This window comes from Sapajus apella, unplaced genomic scaffold (genome assembly GCF_009761245.1).
Source record: "Sapajus apella isolate SASKATOON/1434 unplaced genomic scaffold, GSC_monkey_1.0 scaffold35, whole genome shotgun sequence".
NCBI lineage: Eukaryota > Metazoa > Chordata > Mammalia > Primates > Cebidae > Sapajus > Sapajus apella.
In genome coordinates this window covers 13,378,077-13,399,983 of record NW_022436975.1, presented here as the reverse complement: position 1 = coordinate 13,399,983, position 21,907 = coordinate 13,378,077, and the positions used below count along the sequence as shown (strand labels likewise).

At 37.2% G+C, this 21,907-nt stretch overlaps 1 long non-coding RNA gene across 1 annotated transcript; it reads left to right on the top strand.

Annotated features, from left to right (window-relative positions):
- The first annotated feature begins 1,434 nt into the window (after positions 1-1,434).
- On the top strand, positions 1,435-20,326 carry LOC116563532. Its single transcript, XR_004274441.1, has 3 exons — positions 1,435-2,162; positions 3,358-3,518; positions 19,529-20,326. It is a non-coding gene; the product is annotated as an uncharacterized LOC116563532 (long non-coding RNA).
- The last annotated feature ends 1,581 nt before the right edge of the window (positions 20,327-21,907 follow it).

The following is a 21,907-nucleotide window of genomic DNA, read 5'->3' as shown; positions in this document are numbered from 1 at the left end:
TTGATAAACCACAGGACAGAAACAAAGCTTTCTGTTAAAAGAGCATTCTGAAGCCCTGCTTTCAACCTGCCAACTGCAGTGAACATGAGCATCCCTTAACAAGAAATGTGCAGGAGGTGGAAAAGTGAAGGATGGAGTCACTGAATGAGAAAGAAAGCTCTGGATCCATCAAAGGTATTGCCTGAAATGACTGGAGTTGGGTAAATGCCAGCACCCAATAATGCAGCAAAAATCTGCAATCAACTACTCAGAAAAGATCAACATTCAGCACAACCAAACTTAGCTAACTATTTAAAATTCTACACATCTGGGACAGGGCAGGACTGAATGGGCTGAGCCAGATATCATGCATGGGAGAGATAATGAGTGCTGAATAACAGAACAGCTGTCTTTTCCCATCTGACTCCAAACTATCTTGCAGATTATACCTTACTGAGAGCATTAGAGGCTTTACGAGGTATCTATATGTGTAAGTTTACACACTTAGCTTTAAATGAATTCAGCCAAGTTTGGTGGCTCATGCCTGTAATCCCAGCACTTTGGGAGGCCGAGGTGAGCAGATGACTTGAGGTCAGGAGTTTGAGACCAGTCAACATGGTGAAACCTCATCTCTACTCAAAAAATACAAAAATTAGCCTGTTGTGGTGGTGCACACCCCTAGTCCCAGCTACTGGGGAAGCTGAGGCAGGAAGATTGCTTGAACCCAGCAGGCAGAGGTTGCAGTGGGCTGAGATCACGAAACTGCACTCCAGCCTGGGTGACAGAGTGAGACTTTGTCTCAAGAAAAAATTAACTAATTAATTAATTACTTCACATATTCTGGCCTTGCCAACTTGTACCCCAAGCTAGTCATAGAATTGGAGCCAGAAATCATATATGCTTTAAGATTTAAAGTGGAATGGTGGTGCTTTGAAATGGAGAGATAGGTTTGTAGCCACGGAGGTGCTCCACTCCTGTCTCTGGCAGGAAACCCTCCTGTGGAGGACTAAGGGCTCCCAGCTGCTGCACTTCTGAGTCCCCTGAAGTCCCCATGCTGAGGTCTGCTTTCCCCTGCTGCTCCCATAAGTGACTGAGCATGGCAGGGTTATCGGACCAGGCCACATCATGCCTCACCTGGAACTGCTAACAGCAGTTTCTGCTTGGGGACCACCTATTGAAACAGGAGTTCCCATAGAACTGATACTTATGTTTTATTTTGAATAACTATAGAAATTGAGCCTCTCAGTCTTGAAACGAGAAAATTACATTTGTCTTATTCAAGTTCCTTTTTCAGGAAATCAACCATCAGTCCTCAAGATCGTATCAAATTACTGAGACTTATCAGAACCCTGGGCCAGGACAATGAGACACCAGACCCTTCACCCTTCATGATTTCCTAACCGACCATCTGCTTCCTGTTAAACAACTCTGTCTTATTTTCCCTAATTCCTGTTTTCCCACATATGATTGCATTTCTTCTCTACTATATAAACCCCAATTTCACTAGGTCAGGGATATGGATTTGAGACTGATCTCCCATCTCCTCAGCTGCAGCACCCAATTAAAGCCTTCTCCTCTGGCAACACTCATTGTCTCAGTGATTGGCTTCCTGTGATGCAAGCAGCAGGACATAGACCAAACCACTGGTGTTTCAGTGACACTGTCAGCTTGGTGAGACTATCTCAGAAATGCACTGTAGTCTGAAGCCCTTCCTACCCTCACCTTCCTTTTTCTCCTCCTTTCACAGAGACAACACATGCATCACAGTCTAAAGGCTCTTTTCTCTCACCTCCCCCACCTCTTATGCTCCATGGCATTTCCCCAATAAATCTCTTGCATATCAACCCTATCTTGGACAGACTTCTTGAAGATCTGAAATAGCATGAGCTTTATATCCAAAAATTACAGATGGCCACTAAATCTTTGATTCTACTAACTATAGATTATATGGAAAAGTTGAAAGAAATTTGCCAAAATGTCTGGGAAAAGTTAAAAAAGTATATCATGTATCTTCTCATTGTAAGATACATGATTCTCTGCTTCCTGATTCTTCTCATCTTCTCATTGTAAGATACATGATATACAAATCTTTCAAAGCATGTAAGATTTAAATGACTCTTTTTCAACAGGGTTCCTAGACTGATACATGAAGAGAAATGCAGAAGACACTGTATTTTCTCAAGGTATCTGGCAGCATCTTACATAAAACTCTATTTGGTTCACAAATGTTCGTGGGCACTAATTAACTCTCACTAAGCACATTCAAGGACAATTCAGAGGCTGTGAAGGATATGTGGCAGAGGTACATTCTGTGAAGATAGAGAAGATGGCATAGTCCCAGCTGGCTAAAAGCTCCCGTCCACAGGGATACTTTCAGAGCATTTCCTATGCAACCAGGCAACGTATAAAGCACATTGCATATTGTATGTACTGTATAGAAATACATAAAACCAGCAGAGTATTCTTCTGACTAGCCTGTGAAGAGAGATGATATTCCCCTGTTAACAATAAGACAGTCAAAAATTGGACACTTTGACTAACTTGACAAAGAAAGTCAGTAAGGGCCAGGATCTAAACTCTGGTCTGTCATACCCCAAGCCCAGTGCTTAACACATCCCCTTGCCTCCTGTCTTTGGAGAAGAATATCAAGTTCTGTGAATCCAGATTTAGCTATACACTGTGAGGAGTGGTGCAGGAGGAGGGTCCCCTCTCTACTCTGTGAAGTCTAAGTTTCCAATAAGATCTGCAATTATCAGGTCTTTTTTTTTTTTTTTAAACGCAAGCAGTGTTATCTGCAGGCCAGTACAGGAAGGTATAGGAGAATATGTTGTGGGTCTCTGGCTGCTCTCTGAGCACCTCCACAGATACCTCATTGATACGGTGGTGTTTGAGCAGAGTGGCTAGCAGGAGAGTGTCCCACATGGGGTGTGGAAGGGTTAAAGTTGGGTGAAGAGCATCACAGCTCACACATTACATGCTTTCTTTACAATAACATTGATTATATACCTCCAATCTCAATTTTAATTATAGAGGACAGTTCCAATGAAGCTTAGCCTACTTTGTGCTGCCAGTATCCCACCTAATAGAGCACCTTGCATCTTTTTCCATTCTCTCACAAGACCTCATCTAACTTAGCCAGATCACATTGCAGCCTGTGCTCATGCACAGCCTGGAATGACAGAAAATTTAGCACTTCTATCTGGGGAAGGGATTCATTGGGTAATTCTGCGAGCATTCGCTATGACTCTTAGCAGTCCTGGAAGAATTGAGATGCTACTGCCTGCAATAGTACTCTACATAATGCACTCTTATATTGGCTTTCCATCTTTTCTTGTCTCAATTTCTCTGCTTCCTGATTCCTCTCAACTATCAACATAGGGCATTCTCTGATAGCCAGAAGGACTCCATGGCAACACTCAAGTATCACCTGCAACCACAGGGCAAAATATGCTGAAAATGTAGCCCAGGATTGCGTTCCAAGGGTGAAGGTTCTATGAAGACTGAATGTATAAGTAACTGAGAGGCATCCTTTGCTAAAGGTAAGGGCCCTTAGAGGAAATAATGGTGCCTTGGGACCTGGGATAGGTATGACTAGATGTCTGCATTCAACAAAGACACAAAGAGAATTACCTCTCACCCCACCACTGCCAGTGACACATCTTCAGAATATATATAATACAGGATTTAGGTCCACTGGATTAAAGATCTATGCCAGGAGTAGAGAGAGTGGTGGCAAGGGAAAGGACATTTCTCCTGAAACTGAAGCTCTGATTGTTTATTTTGGACTCCTTATTTCTGCACAAAAATGAGTTGTATTTTGACCATTATTTTGACTGCCATCAGTAGCTAAGTGGGGAGTACGTCTACAGTTTCAGGATCCACCGTGTTGTTCCTTTGTGCTTCTATCCCTAGTGAAAGCTATGAATGGACAATTGTAGCAACCATGGCTTTAAAAGGGCAAGGTAAACGGGACAGATCCCTCAGGCTTGAAGATCTGAGACATACTAGCAGGCAAGCAACTTAGTTCTGCAGGAGAACTGGGTGAGGGAGAGAAATGCAGAGGGATGGTTGAAAAGAAAGTGCTAGATGTCAGTTACAGTCTTGATACCAATTGCAGCAAGGAGGACCATTACTTATTATTCTACTGAGCCTGCCTATATAAAGCTTTTTAAAAGAAACTGTAGCCAGTTACCACCTTGGAAATGCAGGGACAAAACGGACTCCGTGAGAGACATGAGACAATCTGAACAGGGTGATGGGCTGGATTGTACTAGATGCCAGTTGGCTTATCACATTTTTAGCCTCACGTACAGTAGACAGTGGCATAAAAGGCCTGGCTCACCTTGCTGTACCTCACTAAGCATGGTCTGAATTAGTGCATTGTGCTCCAGGGCTTTCAGAGATGCCTGCAGAACTTGCTTGGCCCATGTGTAGGAACAGCCTGAAGCTAATAACCTTAACAATGACCTTCAACCAATACAAGTTGAGTATCAGTGGATAATGGTTTCAGCCTCCTGATTTTCATGTGGCCATTTCTGGGAAGTGTTCTCTTTTATCTCAGAACTTCTGGATGAACTGAGCCCAATTGCCTTTAGCAGCTGAGGCAATAATACATACATATGTTGTTTTTTCTTTTTGTAGTGTCCTTCTGTCTCCCTCCCTCCCTGATTTCTGCTTCCTGAGATCATATCTCGGACAACCTACCTACCCTGAAACCCCTTCTCAGGCTGCACTTCCAGAGGAAGCTAAAGTAAAACACATAAACTGTCTCCAAAATCTTTACTTTTTTCTGTTTTATAACAAACATGCTCACTCCTGTTGGAAGGGCACCTGGAATGAATATTGGATGAAGAAAATTCATTATTTAGAGCCCCTGAGCAGTGTAAGTGTGGAGTATATGCCAGAGTTCAGATTTCTACTGCTCTGCAGAATCTTCACCATAAAACTTGGCGGAGATGCTGAAAACCCACAGACACAGCCAGACAAGTTATTGCTATTGGAATTTTTAACAGACACTCAGATAACATATTTTTAGAGAAAATCCACCCTAGAGCAAAATTGGAAGCATTGGAGGGAATATATGGTATAGGTCCATAATTTTTCACCTTTCAAATTCCCCTACATATCCAATGCATGCCATCATTAATATTGCTTTAGGGGCATTCCAAGTTCTCCCTAGTGAGCAGTCTACTACTCGCTCTAACCACTTCTAAGAAATGTGAAGTTCAGGCAGTGTCTAAAAGCTTAGATCAATGAGTCATGAAGAAGCTAAATGGAATGACTCGCCTTCGCAAAATTCCCCAACCCCAAGTGCAGCATAGGCAATGCAGACAGATGCTCTCTGTGGCACAACCCTTAAAATGACACCTAGCAGTCTTCAGCCACAAATTTTTTACCCACATTTTCATATATTCCACAGCCATGCCTTGAAGTATGTGATATTGCCCTCATCTTTCTAAGTAGACTAAAACAGATTAAAAGTGACTTATTTTATAATATGGCAGTCAAAAATTCAAAATTAGTATACTTCATAGTTCTTGAGTTTAGGAACATTTCTTTTGGCTGTTTAAGGGACTCAAACAGGATTGATGTGTCATCCAAAAAGTTATATTTTTCCTCTACATTATTTGTTGCTGCATCCCAGAAGCAAATGAAGTCAATGAGTTCTCTGAATGGGAAGCTTTGGCTTTAAGCTCTTGGGAGTAAAGGATTTTTCTTGCACTTATCATGCCATTTAAATTGCAGAGAACACAGATTATTTACTAATTCTTACTTATCGTTACCAGACAAAAAAGGAGATACAATCTAGAAGCAGTATATTGAAATGTGAGAGCAAGGAATAGAATGGACACCTCATTGTATGTCCACAGTAATCCAAAATTAAGGTACCACTCTTTAATTATGCTACAGAGTTGAATGACTTCTCAGAGTGCTCATTGCAGAATATGGATATAAGGAAGTCATTGTTTATGTATTACAATATACATATAAATGTGGTTACAATAATTTGTTAATTAAATTATTTTAATCTATCTTTTCACATAAATATAACTCTAGAAATTGTGGGCATGTTTATATCCCCAAATAACTGAATAAAGTTTCTCAACACAGAGGAATCTAATGAAAACTAAGAAGTTTGGAAGAGAATTGTATTAAGGTATGCAAATTCTTATAATTTTTGAAATTAAACACTGCCAGCTAAGTATCTTTTTTTACACCCCAAATTCCTGGGATTCATATTAAAAACACAGATTTCTGAACCTTACCTTGGACCGCCAAATCAGAAGTCTTAGAGCAGAGCCCAGGGATCTATATTTTAAAACTCCATTACCTATCCCGCTCCACCACCAGGTGACTTAGGAACTGAGTCCTATGAAGTTTGGAAAAAACAAAATCCTGCACATTTTATTCTTGATCCTCAGGGTCGCACAGCAAGCCAGATGCACGGCATCTGATTTATAAAAGTATATCCAGGTTGGGATTTTTTTCCTCGCATATCAAGAAGTCTGCATATAGATAACTGCTAGTATTGCTTCAACAGTGCTGTGATGCCAGGGCCAGGGTTTCTGGAGATTCTCTTGACCTCCTCCTCATGATCGCTGCCTTACATCAGGACATACTATGGCTCAGCTCACATTGAAAGCCCCTGATGTCATTCAGCGGGTACAGTCTTGGGCATGCATAGTTTCCAGGGATTACAGTAGTATTAGCATAATTTTTTCTTTTTTTTAGACAGAGTCTCACTCTGTCTCCAGGCTAGAGTGCAGTGACACAATCCCAGCTCACTGCAACCTCCACCACCTCCTGGGTCCAAGTGATTCTCATGCCTCAGCCTCCGAAGTAGCTGGGACTACAGGTGCTCACCATTAAGCCCAGCTAATTTTTGTATCTTTAGTAGAGACAGAATTTCACCATATTGGCCAGGATGATTTAGATCTCCTGACCTTGTGATCCGCCTGCCTTGGCTCCCGCTGGGATTACAGGCGTGAGGCACCATGCCTGGCCATTTTTTGGTGTGTGTGTCTCTTTTTCTGATCTATTTAGCTGTCTACTTCTGATGGTATCACCGATAGCTGTTAGGCTGCACCAATAGCTGACTAATTGCTCTATTTTCAACAATGCCCTAGGGCATTCATTTCTCCAAGGTCTGATAGCCTTAGCAGGCATATTTTTTGAGGTCAGTATTTGAGTTTTGCTCTGATCCCTTGGAGGCATTTAAGAATCTTTCTCTAGTTCTTTCTGGTAAGATAGGTGGCCTTCAGATTAGATTGCTGTTCTCATGGAGCTACCAACCTCATTTAATAACTTTTTACAAAAATCTTCATTGCTTTTTAATAGTAACCTTAGACTTGAAGAGCCCCACATTCAATTTTAAATGAAGTCAGTTTCCTTGATAAAAGCTACAGAGCTCTCTTCTTGTGACCAGAGCAAAATCCCTGAGCTGCTGTTCTTGAGCTCGAGGTGGGATGGTGGTCCCCTTCTTTCAGAGTGACACTCCTGATTGCTGAGGAGTAGCTGGGTGAAGGCAGCAGACTCAGGTCATTTCAGCTTGTCTCTCGCAGCTTGGAACCTCTGCATTATGAGGTTCCCAGGAGGCAGATGATTAGGCCTTAACATCTTAAGTTCACTCACCTGCCTAAATTTGTCCTCTATTAGATGGAGCTACGGGACAGTAAGAAATCCTAGTAGCCTGATCCTCCTGGGATGACACCATTGTCCCAGACTTGGCACTGTGGCCACACCCATCCCATCTGGACTAAAGTTTTCATGCAGAGTTGGCTGGGGAGGGAGGAGGCAGGTCCTAGTCAAGTGACAGAGACTATGCTCTAAACAAAGTGGAGTACATTTTCTTGAAAAAAAAAGTTTATTTTCTGTATGCTGTTGGCACAATTTGCAGAGACTTTAATGTTTTAAAAGATTAGTATTTTCACCAGTTATGGTTTTCTTGCTAGGGTGTAGGTCTGTGGAACTTTTTCACATTGCCTTTCTAGAAGATATAGCCTTCCTTGATTTTTAACACTGTTGAATACATTAGATACGTGACACATCTATGTGTGATATTAGTTGCAACTACTTTTTTTAGTTTGTCATTTGTCTTTTACCATCGCTTATTTTGCCACGCAATTTAACAATAACATTATCTAAATTAACCATTTATCTCATCACTTGGATTTTGAATTTTAGTTGGAAAAACATTCTCCACTCTCATGTTATAAAACAATTTGCTCATTTTTCCTAATATTTATATGTTTAATTTTTACATTTAGATCTTCATTTTTAATTTATTGAAGTGGGTTGCATGAAATACTCTTTTCAAATAAACTTTCAAATAAAGTTGACATTAAGTATTCCAACATTAATGATTACAAATTCCATCCTTTTCTCAGATGTTTGAGAGTACATCTTTATTATATAAAAGTTTTCCACATATATTTTAGTTGTCTTTGTAATTTTATTATGTTTTATTAGTATTATTGGCTTTATGATATGTATATTATATATAAAACATAAAATACAAATGTTCAGCATATATTAAATAATGTAATATATATGATTTATATATATATAATTTAATATATGTTATAATATAATAGCAAATACCATATGTGGTTATTATATATACTGGTTATTTTAATATTTTTACATATATACAAATACACATATACATACATATGTATACACTATCTTCAACTCTTTTCAATTGTTTATATTTTTCAGAATTTTCCAGACAGTCCCTTTTTAGTTTTTAATATTAATTTTAAAATTACTGTGTATAGCTCCATACAAAGAAGATAAAATTAAACAGTAGATTGTATTGGTATCACACTAAATATATATATTAACATGGGAAGTAATGGCATCTTTTGATTGAATTTTTCTATCCAAGATCATAAAAGCTCTCTCCATCTGAAGAAACCTACTTTCTGGGTCTTTCAGTGGTATTTCAAATTTTTCCTTATTTACGCTTTGCATGTATTTTGTTAAAAATATTCATGGATATTTTGTTCTTGCTGATGCTATAAGAAGTGGTGTTTTCTCTTCCAATATATTTTAAACTTGGTTATTTTGAGTCACAAAGGGGCTATTGATTTTTATATTTTAACTTTTATAATCTGCTAAATTAGTGAGTCTCTTGCTTGTATTAATTTTTTTCAATAGTTACCTCTGGTTTTCAAGGTATATTATCATATAACCTAAATGTAAAAACAATTTTTCTCCCTTCTTTTTAATTTTCATGCTTCAAATTATTGATCTTGTCTGAAATATTGGCTAATTCCTCCACTATAATATTAAGTAGTCATGAATACTATAGTCATTCTTGCCTTTTTCGTGGTTTTAGTAAGATTGAGAAAAATGTTTCCTTGTTAATTAAGATACTGATTTTGATTTGTCTTTATTCTTCTGGGACAAGTGTAACTTATGATGCATTTGTAACAAATATCTGGCTAAATTATATTTGCTAATGATTTGTTTATAACTCTTCATCAATATCTTTAAGAGATTAGTTTGTAATTCAGTCATTTGTGTGTTGTAATTATTTGCAGTCATTTTCAGCTTTGGGGATCAATGTTAATGCCCTTTCATAAAATTAATTTGAAAGTTTTCCTTATTTTGTAAGCCCTGGAATTGTTTAAATAGCATAGCATTATTGTTCTTTAAAGATTTAAAATTGTTTTCTATGAAAACATCTGAATGAGGCTTTTTTTGAGAAAATAGCATTTTGATATCATTCTCTATTTCTTCTACAGGTATTGAAATTAAAACTTTCTCTTCTTTCTAGAATTGTTTTGGCAAATTTTAACTAGGAATTTATTTTTCTCATTTAGGTTTTCAGTTTGATTTCCAAAGAACTGTATAAAGTCATCTAAGAAAAATTTTTAAAATTTTGTAATTTCAAATATTATTTTCTCTATAATTTTAATTTTGTGTATTTTTGCTTATGTCTATTCCTATTTATTCCCTTTTTTCTTGGTTTTGTTACCTAGTGATTATCTATCGGTTTTTTTTTTTATTATTTCTTCACAAAACCAACATTTTTATATATTAGTTGAATTTCTTGTTTTCTAATTTGCCTTTTTTCTGCTTTCATCCTTATTATTTTGTTTTTCTGCATTCCTTATATTTATTTAGCTGTTATTTCCTTGCTTTAGGAAATGGATGCTTAGTTGATTCATCTGCCCTTCCCAGTTTTTATTGCTATTTGTATTAAGAACCACAAATTTTGCTCTGAACATTGTTTTAATTGTACTCCATAAAACATTTTTAGTACAGTTGTAATTATTTCTAAAATAAATTCTTTAATTTTGATTTGTTTATTTCTTTTGATACGAGATGTTCTTTAAGAAGTTTTAAAATTCCAATTGTAACAACTTCTCATCCTCTTTAAAAATTAATTCTAGTTTAATGTATCACCATTAGAAAATGTTGTTTTGATTATTTTTAAAATAAAACGTGAGATTTATTCTATTCTTGCTTATTAATGTTTTGTTTCAATTACTTGTCTTAGCTTGCAATGTTTTGTTCATATCTCTTATTAATGGTGGGATTCTATTTAAAATGTTTATTTCCCATAGATATATGAAAGTTATTGCTGTCCTTTTTTTCATTTACATTTTTATATTCTTTGTGAGGTTGTGGTTTTATTTACTAAAAACCATATCTGTGCAATATTTCAGACATTATAAACTGCAGAGAAGAGTATAATTAATTTTTGTGTTCCTATTACAGTTTTGATATTTATTTTTCTCTTTTTTCTATTTTTTTTCAGTGGAGATGAGGTTTCACTTTGTTGCCAGGCTAGTCTGGAACTCCTGACCTCAGGTGATCCACCTGCCTCAGCCTCCCAAAGTTCTGGGATTGAAGGTATGAGCTGCCACACTCAGCCATGTAGCTTTAATATTTCTTAACACCAATTTTGTCTGATTTGTATTTCCACAAAGCCTATACCTGCTCCCCCTGCATTATTTCAAAGAAAATTATAAAACAGAATTTAATTCTTTTCTCTTTTACTATGTTTTAAGCAAAACATGCACTTAAAAATAATTTAAGCAACATTGGGATTATCCAATCTTTAAAAGTTTGTCAAAATTCTCTCTCAAACCAGTAGGATTGCCCCGTCCCTATTTCTTCCATGGTGGTTGTTCTAACCTTCTACAGAGGCCAATTCTGGCGAATTGTATTTCTTTGTAGAAAATTGTGCATTTCATTTAGTATTTAAACAAAGTTAGAAAATATTGTCTCTTACAATTTGTTTTAAATATATTTTATTTTAATTATTAGTTCTTTTTGTGAAAACATTTGCTCTTTACTCTTGAAAGTAAATTATTTTTATTAAAAGAATGAAAAAGCAAGTTTCAGACAGGAGAAAACATTTGTAAATGACAAGTGACAAGAGATCTTTTCTCCAAGTATATAAAGAACTGACAACATAATAAAACAAGCAATCTAATAAAAATGAACAAAATTTTGAGCAGGAAGGTGTGCAAAGAAGATATATGGAGAGATGAAATACAAAGAAGATGGCAAAACATGCACATGAAAAGAGGCTGGACATTATTAGTCACTAATTGTACATGTAAATCACAATGAGATAGATCTTTATATGGAATAGCCAAAGCAAAACAAAACAAAGCATAAACGAAACAAAATGATAATATTAAGCATGGGATGAGGATATGGAGCAAGTGAAACTCTCATATATTGCTCATAAGAGGGAATGCAAAATGTTAAGTCACTTTCTACAGTAAAACAACACTTACTCTATGATCAAACAATCTTACTCTTAGGTGAGATTCACACCACAAAATCTGTTTGTAAAAGTTTATAGCAGCTTAATTATGATCACTGCAAATGGGAAATAGCTCATATGTCCTTCATATGAATGAAGAATTGTTCTCCTGGTCCCTCCCTGTGGGACTGACTTTGGGTGTGACCTTTCATCAATCATCAGGACTGTGAAGAACATGAATGAACTTCATATACAATTTGGTCAGTGAAATAATGCAGACTTAAAGGCTATATACTGCCTTTTATGGTCATATGATTTCATCCATATGAGGTTCTAGAAGAACCGCTAGAAGTATTCTCTCTAGAAGAATAGTTTTAGAAGACAGAATGCTCCAATGAAGTGAGAACTTAGCACTAGATGCCAGGTTAAGGAAACAGAAGAGGTCACTGCAAAGGATTGCATGAGGAAGCTTTGAGGAGGTAATGGATATGTTCTGTACCTAGATTTTGATAGTATTTCCACTATGTACTCTATGCACTTGTTAAAACTCATAAACCCATATACTAAAAAGAATGTGTTTATTTTACATAAATACCAAGATAATAAGGTGAGTAGGAAGCAGAAAGACATAAAGACAAGATAAATTCAAGGAAAATTGAGTAAATACGTTGGATATCTTTTTTTTTTTTTAATTACAAAATCATTCTTACCCCTTCTTCACACCCCTCGGTGACAGGCTTGCCTATCTTTTTAGTCTTCAACATGTTCCCATACCATCAGCCTTTTAATGGGCTTTGCCAAATGACACCCCTATTGTTATATCAGAAGAAGGAAGAAGAGATGTTAGGATAATGATTCTCCTGGCCCCTCCCGGTGGGACTGCCTTTGGCCGTGATCTTTCACCAATCATCAGGACTTTCCTGGTCATACTATCAAAACCAATCTCCTTGTGCAGTTTCTAGCATCTACTTCCTCTCCTGGCCCCTCTGCTCTAGCAGTCTGCACTTATACTAATCCTAGGGAATTATACGATCTTTGGTAGTTTCCCTACTTCTCTCCATACTTCTGTATGTATTCCTTTATTAAAATCTATCTAATTTCCAATTTAAGTTGGTCATCCAGTTTTGTGGAGACAAATACGGGAATGGTTTTAATGTTCACAAGACAGCAAAGAAGCCAACTTTGACTGGGATAAGAAGGTATATTTTGAATAAGTGAGAAATAAGAGAGAATTCATGGTCAAAATCACAATATCTAAAACAAGGTTAATCTTAATTATGTATAAAAATATGAAGCCACTGGAAAGTTTTGAATAGAAAATTGATATTATTAAAGTAATGCTTAATAAAGACTGGTCATGGTATACAAGATAGATTAAAACAGAAAACATGGAGTTCAAATATATGTAAGGTGAGGGAAGCCACATAATACAGTTATGCAGTGGAAAATGACAAGCCGAGAAAATTAGATATTAGAGAGTAAGTAAATGCAAGATAAGAAAAGAAAAAGAGGACTTTGAAGTTTAAAGTCTGGAAGAATGATGATGTTATTAAAGGGTGAAATTTGTTGGGTGGACAGACTGATTTGTAAAGGAAGATGATGTTTGGAAGGTAAGAAACTCATTCGGACTCTACCTTCTCAGGTTTTGATTGGTGGGATTTGATTTCAGCTTTGCTTAAAAATTTTTTTGTTCTGTGTTAATGAAAAGTCCAAGGTTGTGAATCCCCATCAAGAACTATCAGATGGCTCAATGTGTAGTATTCAAAGTATGATTCCAGGGATCATTGGAAAGAGAAGCTCCAATCTCAAGAGAAATATGAAATTGTAGTTTCTCTGACTCAAATCAATTCAATGGGTCAAACAAGTTGGCGGTTTTAATCAGGGCAATGTTACTTATATTGGGTTTGGAAAATGGCAAAAACTATCCAAACTGAGAGGGGCACTGATCTGGAATAAGCTTCTTTGGCAGAAGCTGTATGACACAGGGGGGTAAAGGCAAAGGGAAATTTTATGCCAAGCAATTTATGTACTTTAGCATAAATCTAGCAATTTTAGTAGTTTACCAGGCAGATGAAGCCTAATTACCTAAGTGTAATTAGCCATCCTGGGAAGGAGGTGGTGAGTGTTTTGATTCAAAGACCGTGGAGGCACATGGTATCACTTTGCTCAAGTCCTTGCCTCTGATTACTAGTGACCTACGTATTTGGCGAAGTGTGCAGGAACCCAGCCATTGTGATCCGACAACCGAATCTAATGTTTGAGGAGCACAGTTTAATGGTGAGGTCAGGTTCCTTGTTCAATTATTGATATTCTTGCTGAAAACATGAAATGGCTTGAAGGGGCAAGAAAGGAGATGCACTGTGCGGGAAACTTTGAACTCAGGTGAGGGGAAGGAAGCTGCAGAGGGACTATGCCCAAGATTCAGGGTTATGAGGAGACCCACATATTTTTTTTTTCTTTTCAGTCTCTTAGAAACTTTAACACAATGCTGGATTGATAGGGGATGCTCATTAAATTCAATTTAATTGACACCAGCCCAGAAGAAAGGCAGTTCTACAACCAAGGTAGAATGTTATTACTTAAAAAAGCCAAAATGCTGCAAGATTCAGGGACTCCACAAAGATGTTTAAGTTCTGCAAAGTTGGCAATGCTTCAGAAAGCATGAAGTAGGACCCTGAAGTTAAGGGCAAAGAAGTGTCTTTTTGGAAAAGAGTAGCTGATAGCATGACAAGACAATCTCAACTGAAACTGGAACAAGTACAGTGCTGTAAATATGTTCAGGTATATATAACTTACAACTTTCTTTAATGTAAAAGGATCAAGAGTATATATATATATTTAAAGATGGTGTTTCACCATGATGGCCAGGCTGGTCTTGAACCCCTGACCTCAGGTGATCCACACACCTTGGCCTCCCAAAGTGCTAGGATTATAGGCGTGAGCCACAGTGTCCGGCAAGAGTAGGTATTAAGAGAAAACCAAAGACCACATGTTCTTACTCATAAGTGGGAGCTGAACAATGAGAACACATAGACACAGGGAGGGGAAAAACATAAGCTGGGCCACAGTGGGAGAGAGAGCATCAGGATAAATAGCTAATGCATGTGGGGCTTAATGCCTAGGTGACGGGTTGATAGGCAAGCAAACCATCATGGCATATGTTTACCAATGTAACAAACCTGCACATATTGCACATATATCTTGGAATGTAAAATTAAATAAGAAATTTTAAAACAAGTCATTTCAATGACTAATATAAATTCTACTACCTCCAAATGAGTGAAGGCACTGTAATCAGAGTACATGTAAAGACCTTTTTCCAAAGTTGTTTGCTCAACTCTGTCTTCCTTGGATATGCATACCAGCAGTGTTTCCCAGTGATCAGAACTTCATGATTCAATATTGACAAGGAAATATTCAGTTCTCATTTTTATCATTGAATCAAAAGGCTCAAAGGAAACCGCTCTAAAAGAGACCTAACAGAAAAATCTACCTGCATTTCCAGAATCATCTGTTAATTTTTTAGTAAATATACTTATCTGTGATGCTGGTAATATTTTAGTAAATATACTTATCTGTGATGTGATTCAGTTGTAAAGGCTATTACTGTCACGATACTTTGTCTTTAAGTTTTCTTCCTAAATTTGTCCTTGTCCAGGAGAATTTCAGTAATAGCACATAGGCAGTTTATTGAAGACAAGCTCCAGAAAAACTAACAGAATACTTTACTCTTGACAACATACTTATTAGTCACCTACAATATATTATAATATAATACAAATGTATGCACAAGGATTCCTTAATATACTTGATATGAAATATTGATATTTTAATGATGGTGGAAAGATACATTTTCTCAGAATATGTATTGCATATCCAGATTATAGAGATCATTCTTACTCATTCTTAATTTTACTGAGGAGGAAATTGAAGCCTAGGTACAGAGAAGTGCCCAAAGTCACAGAATAAGCTAGCTCCCATACTACTGCATGCAATACACTCACTCAATAATCAAATAGGCAAACTCATGTTTTTACAAAAGTATACATGAAGAAATGATGGTTTTCATTTTTACATCATCAGTAATGGTGAACAGCTTAGCTACAATAAAGCATTTTTAAGATTCGCTATAAAATGTAGCTGACCAGCACTGCTTAATATTAACATAAGGGAAATATGTTGCAAACAACAGAAGAAATGTAAAGTGAACGTGTGGGTGGTTACTTTATTCAGTTCTTGATACTTTATAAAATTGTTCATGTCAGAAAAACTCTAAGAGCTAACTCCTGGAAGGGGCAGAATACATAAAGAAACATAATAGAAGGGCTGTTTTATTTTTAAAAACATATATATTATCTTATTTAAAAGTTTATTGATAAAAATATGATTTTTTTTTTCTGGTCAGGCTTAGCGATAAGCAGAAATTCCCTTGGGAAATTTCTTCTACTTTTCTCAAGGCTGAAGAATTTGGTTTTATATAGATTAATGATCCTTGAATTTTATGTCAAAGAAATACTTAATATCCTTTGGATTATGGTGTAGTGCAAGTGATTTTTATGAAATGATATCCTTTATTTGTTTACAGCACAGCAAAAAGGAACTTCATATAATTGTAACACCCCTTCTCAATGCAGTTTCTATTATATCTGAGTTTATTATGTTTTGAACAAAAGGAACATTACTGTTGCCTGATGTCAGACCTCACCAAGGACAAGTCTGCACATCTTTCTTTTATGCTTTTCCCCATGAATATGACAGAAAGCAATGGTAAAATACATCAGATTATGACAATTGTGCAGAGGCTGTTATATGTCTTCAGTTCCTCGTGAAACATTAGCAAAACATCTTTAACCATTGCCTTGCATATACTCATTAATCTTAAATACTCTTTCTTTATAAACATGTAGAAATATGCTGAAAGAGGCAAGATCTAGCAACTTCTAGCTGATCAACCTAGGCTTGTTAACTCATTAGCTTGATTCTGAGATTTAAGTAGAAGGGCAAACAAGAAATTTAGTGTATTCAGTCTCTCCTCACACATTTTTTTCATCTTCATCATCACTGCTCTGGTTCAATGTCTCATCATGCCTAAGCTGATTTATTGCAGTGATCTTACAGTTGATTTACCTGCTTCTTGTGTCTTGCCTCCGGAATGCATTCTTCACAAGGTCCAGATAGTGTTTCAGGCCTGCACTCAGCTCTCTCACTGCCTAGGGTTTCCAAGCATTTTGAGTGTTTGGCATTTCCTACCCCACAACCACCCCCATCCCATCTGGAGGGAATATCTCCCCTCCTCATTCTACTGTCAGTATTTCTAGACTCCAAGTTTATCTGGTTTGGCTTCCTTTTCCTTTCCTCTCATTTTATGATTCTGGGCTTTATGACATTCCCTATCCATGTTATGTGATTGTGATTTGATGAGAATTCTTTATTGATAAAACTTGACGGGTTTCCAGTGGGTTCACGTTAATTCATCTTGCAGAAATATTCATGTGAATCTGTATTTCAGAATATCGGGATTTCTCACATCTCTTCAATCTTTAATGATATTTCTTTCACATTATTCCAATGAAATAAGTTCTGATACTTTTAAGGGCTACATTTTATATATTTTTATCACTGTCAGTGTATAAAAGCCAATTTGACTATTCAAAACATGATATCAGAGTAGTTTTGAACAATGGAAACATTTCCAGGCAAAATGAAGTACATTGTTTCATAAATTGACATTGATCTTCCTTTAAACCTTATTACTAACATATAAATAAGATTGTGAATATCTTCCATGTGTGTCCCCACATATAACATATAAGAGATTATAAAAGTACAGACTTAGTCATCATAGATATGTTGCTTAGGGCCTATATTTGGACATGGTCTGTCTTTAAATGATAAAAAATATTATTTTTCTAATGTGTGGAGAAAACAATAGAATAGTGTAAATCCATGAACACTATTGGCTCTGTTATAGATTTAAAAAGGTGTACAGATTGGGCACAGTTGCTCATGCCTGTAATCCCAGCACTTTGGGTGGCCAAGGTGTGCGGATCACTTAGGTCAGGAGTTCAAGACTAGCTCAGCCAACATGGTAAAACCCCATCTCTACTAATAATACAAAAATTAGCCAGGTATGGTGGTGCATGCATGTAATCCCAGCTGCTCAGGAGGCTGAGGTAGGAGAATCTCTTGAACCCAGGAAGTGGCGGTTGCAGTGAGCCAAGGTTGTGCCACTACATTCCAGCCTGGATGACAGAGCGGGACTATGTCTTAAAAAAAAATGTGTACAAAACTGAGTCTGGACAGAACCCAGTTTTTTTCATCCCTTTTGCCATGTCATCTTATCAAAGCAACATTTGAAAGCCACATAGGCAGTTTCACTGAACAACATAGAATTTGTTGACTACTCACTCTGCCCCAGAGCCAGGGCACACACCAAGCTGGGTGGTATCTGTACACAGTCCTTTATCTAAACCTTTGGGAGTAGATGTGCTTCTGAATGCAATTTTTTTTTTCAGATTTTAGGAAAGTAAAACAGTGCATGCATCTTCTATTACAAAATACCCCCCAGGGTGACCCTAAGCAGTATCCTATAATCAAACACATTAATGTGTCAGCAGTGAAAATCATGACGATTCACTTAGGAATAATAAAGTTTATAAATGGTCTCAAGTCAAAATAAACCAGCTTTTGCAGCCAGAGGAGTTATAGAGACAATTTTTGTTTTATTCAAGTTTTTAGATTTCAGAATTGCAGATAAAGGCTTGTGGAACTGTGATGTTTAATGAAAAATAAAACAGCCTCTGCTCTTAAGGAACTCACAAAGTCTTGATACTTAACTGATTCACACTGGTAGAGCCATACTGGTGTTAAAATATTAAAATATTGTTTTCCAGTGAGAAAGTGGTCTTTACTCCAAGACATCCAAGAACTCCCACTCCACTCCTCTCTTCCACCAGCTTATTATGTCCTGGGGCCCTGGCACCTTCCCTGCGCCCTCCCCATGACCCAACAACGGAAGGACGGATGCTTGGCTCCACAGCCAGCCTCCGTGTTGATTGGTGGGTGCTTGCGCCATACCACGTGTTCAAAATTTAAATGTCCCTTCTAAAAACACAGGCTAGTGATTTTTCTCCAAAAGCCAGAGGATTTTGGCAGGAGGAGGGGAGGTTACTAAGGAGTCTCACTTCTTTATTTTTACTTCAAAGTTAAAATCAGATCAGAGGTTTCAGTAAGCAGAAAGCCAATGAAATTATCTGTCATCCATAAATAACCTTAAGTCTCTACTGCTGGTAGAGGGACAATCAGTCCCCAGGAACACCAGCAGGGCAGAGCGGAACTGGGGAAGGGCCTCTGCTGTCATTTCTCATCAGTGGCTTTTATGATTGCATTCACGATGTTTACCTCAGATGTAAACAAATTCCTCATGTCTTCCTTGATACATTTTTTTCAATATATGTTAGTTTTCAACGTGTCATTATGAAGAGAGACCATGACTTCATGAAAGACCTATTATGGAGAACTTCTCTACATTTTTGAAACAATCACGCTGAACAATTCCAGTTTCACTGAAGCTTAGGTTTTATTTTTTAACTGAAAAATGAGCACAGGCAATTCCATTAAGGTGCCGCAGGGGGCAGGGAGGCAGGCGCCCGCGAGCCCGTGCTACTGCGTGAGCATGCGCAGTGTCGGTGCCTGGGCCCGGCGGGGTCCTCCGCGCAGGTTACGTCAGATAAGGGAGTCCCAGGAGCAGCGACTAGGAATGGTGGCGCTCTGCTTCCAGGTCGTCTTTACAGAAGCCGTGGTCTCTTTGCAGTCTTCCAGCAACAATAGAAGATGGAGACCAGGCCAGAAGACCTGGGAGATTTCATTATTCAGAGGCAACTCTTGGAGCCCTTCTGACACCATAGGAACAATCGCAGCCTCGCCCGGGGTTGGTGAGAGACACATGGAGCCTCGAGCAGCCAGCCCAGGTGAGGCCCCCTTGAGCAACCAATCCTGAGCTGCTCTGGAAGCCAACTAGACAGAGGAACATGAACGAGCATATACCAGGCCAGCCAAAGAACCACCCAGTGGTTACAGAATTGTGAGCTATTAACAAATTTTAGGTGTTTTGAAACTCTAAGTTTTGAGGTGATTTATTAGGCAGGAAAAGGTGATACACAGGCAAAAGGTGAAAGAGTTATTATGAAAGTCTTCAAAGGACAGCAGTTTATTACCTGGTGATTCTTTTAATACATAAGGAAAAAAATGGGATGTAGTATTGAAATATTGCCTAAGCTTAAAACAAGTAACTTTTCCACCATCAATACTTAACCAAGAAGCCCAGCACACTTACTGAATTCTGAGCATAGCCACCCTGGTAGGGGTCCCACTGAGGAATCCACACCTGATACTGCCACTAGATGGTCATACTGGGCAGCACTCACTGTGGGCATCATGGCCAGCCCAGAGTTTTGTCTCCAGGATTAGGGGATCAGGTACATGTGTAACTTTGGAGAATTAGTCTTTCTCCTGTCTCGCAACCATGCCAATAAGAATAAAAATGCAGTAGCTTATCTCATACCCACTGTATTCATAAAGTTCACGGCAACCGTGTTTTTATTCTATTCTATTCTGACATGGTACAATTTTATTCTCTTTTATTGGGGGTGGTTTGCTAGATGTAATTTACTATTTTCTCCTTGTGTGATATTGCTCATATCAGAAATTAAAATACTACTACTAAAAAATTATATTTGATGATTAAAGAAACTAAAACTTTAAATATCTGGTTCAAAAGGACTCTTTAATATTCCTGTTTTGTTTTCTGTTTTCACTGAATTTAATCAGCTCTGATGACTGTACCTATAAATGGGATGTACTGATTTGTCTTCACACTGACTGGTGGGCCAGATGTCAGGTCTGTGACCTAAGCATATGCCAATCAGTATTTTCTTCTTTTAAAAATGTAAAATCTTATTTTGTTTTATTTTAAATTAACTGTTTCAAATTGATGAAAATTATATATATTTATTGCATACAAGATGATATGTTGAAATATGTATATAGTGAAATGACTAAATCAAGATAATTAACATGTACTAATTAGGATTTTTATTGAAAAATGCTCCCACATTTTTGTTTTGCTTTTCTTTTTTTTGAGACAGGATCTTGTTGTGTCTCACAGGCTCGAGGGAAGCGGGGTGATTTCAGATCACTGCAACCTCGGCCTCTAGGGTTCAAGCCATTCTTGGGCCTCAGTCTCTGGAGCAGCTGGGATCACAGGCATGTGCCACCATGCCTGGCTAATATCTTTATCTTTGTAGTTTTAGTACAGACAGAGTTTCACCATGTTGGCCAGGCCAGTCTCAAACACCTGGCCTCAAGTGATTTGATTGCTTCTGCCTCCCAAAGTGCTGTGATTACAGGTGTGAGCCATCATGCCCTGCCAGAAAAATGCTCCCTATTGTAACTTAGCATGAGAAGCAGTGCAGAATAATAGTTAAAAACATGGTTTCTGGGAAAAAAAAAAAAAAAAAAAAAAAAGCAAAACAAAAACCCCAAAACATGGGTTCTGGAACGTGACTTTCTTTGGATGTTTGATAGACTTTCCCTATGAAGCCGCCTGGTACTGGACTATTCCCTGTTGAAGAGTTTCTGAGAACAGATTTAATCTGTTATTGGTTTGTGCAGGCTTTCTATTTCTTCTTGAATTAGTCTTGGTAGATTGTATGTTTTTAGGAATTTATCCCTGTCTTCTAGGTTACCCAATTTGTTGGCATATAATTGTTCTTAATAATTCCCTGTAATCTTTTTTATTTCAGTGCTATGCATTGTAATGTTTACTCTTTAATTTCTGATTTTGTTTATTTGAGGATTCTGCCTTTTTGTCTTAGATAAGGGCTGGTCAATTTCATTTATCTTTTAAAAGAAACAGTTTTTTGTTTCATTTTTTCTATTTGTTTTTCTACTTTTTACCTTGTTTACTTTTGCTCTAGTCAGTATTATTTCCTTTTTTTTTTTTTTTTTTTTTTTTTTTTTTTTCTTTTTTTTTCCTTTTTTACTTTTTCTCTAGTCAGTATTATTTCCTTTTTTTTTTTTTTTTTTTTTTTTGCTGACTTTGTGTTTATTTTAGTTTTTCGGGTGTAAAGTTGTATTGATTTATACAGATTTTTCTTTTTTTACAAAATGTTGGTGTTCAGTGCTATAAACTCTTAATAA